Below are 8429 nucleotides of genomic sequence, written 5' to 3'. Positions count from 1 at the left end.
TGTGCTTTACACAATTGAAGTATGTATGGATTTTGATAAGAGTTGTATGAGCCCCTAATAAAACGATTAAAAACAAACAAACAAACGCCCCCCCAAAATAAAATAAAATAAATAAACAAAATTTAAAAACTGGTCAAGATCAGATTTTTTAAAAATGAACACAATTAGCTAATACTGGAGAATTTATGTGGCATTACATCATGCGTAGAGAAAGAAACAGTCATTGAAAAGAGGAAAATATGTACAACAAATGTACAAATGTGCTTGACACAGTGATGTGTGTATGGATGGTTGTAACAACGTTAAGAGCTCCCAATAAAATTATTTTTTAAAAAGAGAGAGCTATAAGAACCCCCAGTCAAATGAATTTTTTAAAAAGAGGAAAGTACAGAAAGGATCAGTGTATGTTAGAAGACACTCAGAAAATTTTTCTTGAAAGTATCATAATGAAAGAGCATGTAAGAAATGGTGAGGTAAAACAGCTGAATAGACAATACCAAAGGCCAGACAAGAAAAAGACAATTATTGTTCCTCAAACGTTAATTGTGGTCTGAGTGGCTTAAAAAAGAGAGACACAAAGTAAAAGTGAAATAGCAAAAACTGCACTTTTAGATTCAGTCTCAATTTATTTATTGCACAAAAGCCAATAGCCTGCTGTCAGTCAGGCAGAGTGCCTTAGAGAGTGGTCACCACTCACTTCCTTGAACCTTTTAAAAAAATATGACATATAGCCTTATTAACTGTTATATCCAATCCATAATATATACCCTATTTTGAAGTGATATTTATTTACGCTCCAAGCACGAAATAATATAAAAACATCAAGCTGTAACTGTGTATACAAGCATCTGATAAAATACTTATACATCCCCATTAAAGAGCCTGCAATAACATATATTTATATGTTAATGGTGCCACAAAGGCTCCTTAGGATACAAAAGTTTATTTAAAGATTTGAGAATTCTGACTTTAAGTAAATATATAAATAATTGGAAACAAGAAAAATAGCTATGATAACTGGTTAACAGAGCTTTTTCCCAAAATTTGTTTGATCACAAAACTTTTCTTGGACCATTTATCAGCCAAAGAAGTGAATATTCTCTAAAAATATACTTGGATGAATGTAGGCATGGATGAATTTAAAGGGAGATGGAAATCAAACTTTCCTCATTTTAAACATAATACATACTATCTACAGAAAATTTTGAAAACATAGAAAAACAGTCCTTGAACCTGTTGTGTGAGCCCTTCCATCTCGAATAATGTCTGAATTCCAGTCATGGTCCCATTCTGACATCTGTATTCCCATTTGCAAATATGATATATTGATCGGTCAGCAGTCATGCTTTCATGAATGTTTATATTGTACTTCACTGTCCTATTTAAATGCCCATATTTCTTTAAATCCTTATACATCATTATGGCCATCTCTTGAACTGCTGATCATCCAATGGGCTTAAGATTTAATAAATGTATCTCTGAATTGTATTTATTATTTGGGATAATTTTAGTCCCTTAAACAATGGAGTACCAATGGAAAGGTTTCAACAAGCTGATGAAACACTGAAAGCACTGACTAGTCTATGTCAAGAAATTTCAGAAGCAACCTCCTGCCAATCAATATGGAAGAGATCCATACTGGGGCCCATTCCAAAGAGGATGCAAATCTCAGCAAAGAGGCTGAGAAACTCAGAGCAAAGCAAACCAAAATCCTCACCATTAGACCAGTCCATAGACAACATTATGACAAATGGTGAAAATGTTGATTCTATTAAAACTTTAATTTACTTTTATCCACAATCAGGACTCATGGACGCAGCAGCCAAGAAATCATCTGCTGGACAAGACCTCCTCAAAATGTTGAAGAGCAAGGATTTCACTGTGAGGTCTAAGGTATGCCTGTCCCAAGTTGTGGCATTTCCAATGGCCTCAGATGTATTTGAAAATTAGAAAATTAATGAAGAATACCTGAGAATAATTGTTATATTTGCATTAAGGTGTTGGGTCAATTCAATCATTGTACAGGTAGTGTATAAACAACCCATTTTTCTCCACCCAGAGGGTGGACAATCTCCTTATCTTCCACTGATAAAGAAATGTTGGGGTTTTTAAAAATCTTTTTCATTGTGTGTGTGTGCGCGCGCATGCCCGCTGGGCATCATGGTGGTAGTGTGCCTCTACCTGTCTTTTGTGCTAGAAATTTATTCCTAGGAAGAGAGTTTTGACATCACAGGAGTGACAGTTGACAAGCAGAACCAAGATAATAATTTTGAAAGTTCTATAGACTGCCAAAAGAATAAATAAATCTGTTTTAGTGGAAGTACAGCTAGAATTCTCCTTAGAAGCAAGAATGGCAAAACTTCATCTCCTATACTCTGGACACATTATCAGAAGGAGACCAGTACTTCAGAAAGGACATCGTGATTGATAAAATAGAGAGGCATAGTTTTACAGTAGGTACAACAATGGGCTCCCACACAACTACAATTGCAAGGATAGTGTAAGACCAGCCATTGTTTCGTCCTGTTTTACACATCGTTGCTATGAGGTGGAATGACCTAAAAGCCATTTAACAAGTGGTCTGCTGCCACTTCTTCCCCACAGCAAACCATACTTAACACTGATGCCGAAAGCTTAATTAATTACCTTGCCAAATATTACTTAATTTTCCCACACTATTTTCAAGAGAAGACTCTTCTAATTATAAATGTTTATTAAAATACCACTATCATTAGGATAATATTCTAATTATGAAGAACATTGAGGGTTCTGATATCTGACCCTTATTATTGTGGCAGTTACATAATCTCTTGTCAACTTGTGAAGGGATGGGGTCTAGCCTGTCAATCAGGCCATAGCCAATGAGCCCTCTGTTTGGACCTGGATTCTGGGAACTCTGGTCTTCCTCCCTGGAGGCAAGACACACTCTCTCTCAGAGAGATATTCCTGTTGACAAACCACAGAAAGCTACCATGGAGTTACACAGATGGAGCCAGCCCTGGAGCTAGAGGAGCCATGTGGAGACCCACGCTATCACTGAGATGCTTCCACTGCCATTGAATCCACAAGACTTTCCATTCATTGGCCTGTGATCTTCTTGTATTTGGCGTCATTGCATGTGTTATGTGAGTCTGAAGAGGAATTTATAGACTGGTATCAGACATATGAGCTAATATCAGACTTATGGACTTGGTCTGGACTTGGCTTGGATGTTTTCCTAATATACAATTACTCTTTTATATAAAGTTATTTCTTATACTCATATAAGCATCTATGAATTTGTTTCTCTAGTCTACCCAGACTAACACACATTCCCAACCACTACTTTATTCATATAACAAAGAGGCAGTCAGTCTTTATTTCTGAGCACTCTATCACACTATCACAAATAGCCCTGGCAGTGATGTCTGATAAGCACTAGGCTGGTAACTATAAGTCGACAGTTTAAACCCACCAACTGCTCCCTGGGAGAAAGAAGAGGCTGTCTCCTCCCACAAAGATGTATTTGATGGCATGGATATCAAAGGGTATCAGTTCTCAAATGCCTGCCACTATGCTGTAATCAATCTTGGAGTTGATCAGATTCCTTTCAATCAGGACAATACTTAATCCTATGAAGCAGTATCATCCAATCAACTCATTAATAAATGTGAGACAGGAAAAAAAATGGAAATGAGGTAAAATGTTGATATGTTTGTACAACTAGAAGGAAATAAAAAATTTGAAGATATGAAATTTGAAAATGTATATTACTGCTGATAATTTTATGTGCATGTATTGTGTTTTTAAGTACTTTCATACTTGATTCTGGTTTCTAGCAACCATCATCTACATTTCTCTGACGATCTTTTTTCCTTTTCTTCAATTCATAACTCAGTATATGTTTTCACATTTAAAATTTTTTCTATAGTCATTCTTGGGTTTATTCTAACCATTCTTCTGAATTGTTAAGGATTGTTTCCCTTGTGTTTTCAGTATCACAACTCTTAAGAAGAAAATCATTCATTTCTTCTTAATAAAATTTGAAGTTTGATATCTATATCCCATGCTACTGAACTCTTTCTTATAAATATCAACAATTATTTCCTAACTGAAAAACAAAACAAATTGTTCTTCTTCAGTCCTCAGCTGTCTTTATTTCCTATAATTCTGAATATGTGAACTATCCTTCTTTGCTGTTTCTTTACATTAAACTGGGCTTGTCTATTTCTCTTTTCATTAATGACAATTTATTTCTCATGTCACCAAATGTTGCCATTCTCATAAGTCTTGTGATATCTCATCTAAAGAGAAATGTTTACCCAGGTTCTTGGCTGAAATTTTAATTACAACCACAATGAAAATATACCCATCCTCACTATCTCTGAACTTCAAGTTCACTATTTCGGATATCTGCTTACTATTATACAGTTCCTTTGTAATCAATCACTAGACCTTTCACATGTGTAAACACAGTCTCTTTCTTTCTGAAAAGAATTTATTGACTTTAGCTTCCCTCTCTGCTTTTAGCATTTACTTTTAACACAATCATTTATTCACTGATGATCTTGTTCAATGCATTCTTCACAGTGAAGCAAATTTACCTGTTTTGAAATTGTCTCTAAAAAATACAAGATTCATAACACATTAATGAAAATGCTTTCCAATAGCTCCTTTTTTTTTAACCAGGAAATAGAGGTGTTTGTGTAGACTAGAGAAACAAATCCACAGAATTCATATGTGTATAAGAGAGTTTTATATAAAGGGTAACTGTGCATTAAGAAAGTATCCCAATCCAGCCCAGTTCAAACCCATAAGTCTGATATTAGCCCATAGGTGCAATACCAATAAATGAAATCCTCTTCAGACTCACGAAACACATGCAATGACACCATTTGCAGGATGACCACAGGCCAGAGGGTAGAAAGTCTTTGGATCCAGTGGCATTGTAAGCATCTCACCGCTGGGAGGGGTCTCTACATGGCTTCTCTGGCTTCAGAGATCTGGTTGCATCAGAGTAGGTCCATGTGACTTGTCAGCTGCAATGTCTCCCAGGGAGTGAGCAGAGAGGGAAAGGTGTCTCCTGCATCCAAGGAGAAAATTCCGGATATCCCAGAATTCTCAGGAGGAAGCCATGACCACACAGAGGCCTCAATGGCTATAACCCGATTGACAGACTAAACTCCACCCCTTCATTCTTAATCCTCTCAAGTCCCAAATTGACTCCAGGTTATGTAACTACCACAATGTTTAAGCAATTTTACAAAATTAAACTATTAACGGGCAAGCCACATTGTATCATTCAAGACTGGTAACTTTTTATATTACCATAAAACCTTCAGTCATACTATGGAGGCTTACAAATTGCTCTCATGCTGTATGCTATGCCAGCAGTGTTTTAAATACCATCACGATCACTCACAGTGGACAGATTTCAGTAGCGCTACTAGATTAAGACAATCTACAAGAAATTTTTGGTGACTTCTGAAAATTATCCAATGAAAAAGTAAAGGAGGAATTGATCACAAGGATCAACTTATAACCCCCTCCCAGGGGGACAAACAACAGAAAAGTGGGTGAAGGGTGACAGAGGATGATGTAAGACATGAAAATAATAATCTATAACTTATCAAGGTAGGGATAGTGAGGGAGGGCAGGGGCAAATGAGAAGCCGATACCAAGGGCTCAAGTAGAAAGAAAATGCTTTAAAAATGATGATGGCAACATATGTACAAATGTGATTGACACAATGGATGAATCTATGGATTGTGATAAGAGATATGAGTCCCCCCAAAGGTACTTAATTAAAAAAAGAAGGAATACATGTGTCACAACAGATTATTGTACAATACAGATGTGCACCCTAGATTGTAGTACATTAATGATACACAGAGCGTATACACTAAAGAACAAAGGAAAACACAGGGAGTTTGTAGAAATCCATTATTATTAACTACATAGTAAGGAATTCACTTCTCGCCTTCCCACTTCAGTATCATTGTCAGAAGCCACCAATTGTGGTCTCTCTCTCTCTCTCTAATCCTTATCACTCAAATTTGGTTTGGAGCTCACAAGTTAAAAAAAAAGTGTATCATCCTACAGATAAGCTCTCTACACAGCTTTGTCTAATTGAACCAATCCATGTTCAATCAGAGGACACAAATTACAAGGACTCCATCTGTGAAAGACTCTTCTGAGTCCAGTTACCCAGATTGAGCCGGAGTTCCCAGAAGGACCTGGCCCTAAGACTGCCGACGTAGACACTGCCTCTGCGGTTGTTGTTAGGTGCCAGCAAGTCTGTTCTGACTCTCAGCACCCCAATTCACCACAGAACAAAACACTGACCAGTCCTGTACCATTTTCACATAAAAAGTCTAAGTTCCTGTGCTTGAGTCCATTGTTCCAGTCCCTGCGTTAAACCATTTCCTTGAGGACCTTCCTTTTTCTAGCTGCCCCTCCACTTTACCAAGGACAATGTTCTCCAGGCACAGGTCTCTCCTGACAATACGTCCAACGTACAGAGACAAACTGACCATCCTTGCTGCCAAGGAGTGTTCTTACTGTCTGCCAGGACGGACTCATCCACCCTCTCGGCAGTCCGCGGCACTTAGAAGATTCTTCAGCAGCACTATGATATGAGGCACGGATGGTTCTTCAGTCCACGTAGTCACTGCCCAGCGTTCACACGCATATGAGGTGATTGAACACATCATGGGTCAGGCATACTATGTTCCTCAAAGCCTGCTTTTCAAAACTCCAAAGAGATCTTATTCAACAGATTTACCCAATACTATAAATCCTTCGATCTCCTGACTGCTGTTTCTGTGAGCAGATTGTGGATCCAAGAAAGAGGCAATGCTTGAATATTTTAATATTCTCTCCATTTGTCATGATGTTAATGATTGGTGCAGTTTTTGCTGTTGAAAAACAGGTATTTGCTATGAACAAGTTATCAGTCACACAAAGATCTATCATGTGATCTCCAGCTTCATTTATATCACCAAGGTTATATTTTCCAACTACTGTTCCTCTCTGCTTCAAAATTTTTCATTCCATTCCCAATAATGACTTATGCATGCTTGATCAATTTCTGACCCAAGATGTCTGTAGAATTCTTCAATTTCTTCATTACCAGATTTCACGGTCATTGCATAAATTTGAACAATAGTTGTATTGATTGCATTTTCGTAAATGTGTAGGATATATATTATTATATCACAGACAGCATTTACTTCAAAAGATAGACCTTGAAAACCAGTTCACGCCGGAGCCTGTGGAAGGAAGCGTCGCTGGTGGATCCGACTGCCTCGCGGGACTGAGGAGAAGCTTCTAGTCAGACCCCGAGCGTCACGATGGGCAAAGGAGACCCCAACAAGCCGCGGGGCAAGATGTCCTCGTACGCCTTCTTCGTACAGACCTGCCGGGAAGAGCACACGAAGCAGCACCCAGACTCCTCGGTCAACTTCGCCCAGTTCTCCACGAAGTGTTCCGAGAGATGGAAGACCATGTCTGCAAAGGAGAAGTCGAAGTTTGAAGATACGGCCAAAAGTGACAAAGCACGCTATGACAGGGAGATGAAAAATGACGTGCCTCCCAAAGGCGATAAGAAGGGAAAGAAAAAAGATCACAATGCCCCTAAAAGACCACCATCTGCTTTCTTCCTGTTTTGCTCGGAACATCGCCCAAAGATCAAAAGTGAACACCCGGGCTTGTCCATTGGGGATACTGCAAAAAAATCGGGAGAAATGTGGTCTGAACAATCAGCCAAAGATAAACAACCCTATGAACAGAAAGCAACCAAGCTAAAGGAGAAAGATGAAAGGGATATTGCTGCATACCGTGCCAAGGGCAAAGTGAAGCAGGAAAGAAGAGTCCTGGCAGGCCCACAGGGCCAAAGAAGAAGAATGAACCAGAAGGTGAAGAGGAGGAGGAGGAGGAGGAAGAGGATAAAGATGAGGAAGAAGAGGATAAAGATGAAGAATAAGTGGCTATCCTGTAATAATGTATGGAGTATGCGTGTGTGCTCAGGCAACTGTTTAGCTAAGAATGTGAATTCAAGTGCAGCTCAATATTAGCTTAAGTATAAAAAAACTGTACAGAATTTTGTATAGCTGATAAGATTCTTGGTAGAGAAAATACTTTTTATAAATGCAAGTTGTAGCTTTTTGAGGGGCTACTACATAGTTGGATCATAAAGCTTCTGATGTTGAACGTTTCTAAAATATTTAATGGTTCTTTAATTTCTTGACTTATGTGTGGTAGGATTTTCTGATCCAAAATAAGCCACTACCAATCCATTTCAGTTCACCACAGCCTAGAATATTGATCTTTATGTTTTCCATTTCATTTTTGATGAATCTCAATTTTCCTACATTCATTTCTCCTGCATTGAAGGTTCTTATGAGTAGCTTTCTGCAGGCATGTCTTCGCATTTTTGAGTTGTGCCCCAA

The 8429-nt window shown here is 38.1% G+C and overlaps 1 pseudogene; it reads left to right on the top strand.

Moving 5' to 3' along the window:
- Positions 1-7281: 7281 nt before the first annotated feature.
- LOC101664470 lies at positions 7282-7963 on the top strand (annotated as a pseudogene).
- Positions 7964-8429: the final 466 nt, after the last annotated feature.

Source organism: Echinops telfairi, unplaced genomic scaffold, assembly GCF_000313985.2.
Source record: "Echinops telfairi isolate 266 unplaced genomic scaffold, ASM31398v2 ScPeMD7_3533;HRSCAF=4204_0, whole genome shotgun sequence".
Classification (NCBI taxonomy): Eukaryota; Metazoa; Chordata; class Mammalia; order Afrosoricida; family Tenrecidae; genus Echinops; species Echinops telfairi.
This window is presented reverse-complemented; position numbering and strand designations above follow the sequence as displayed.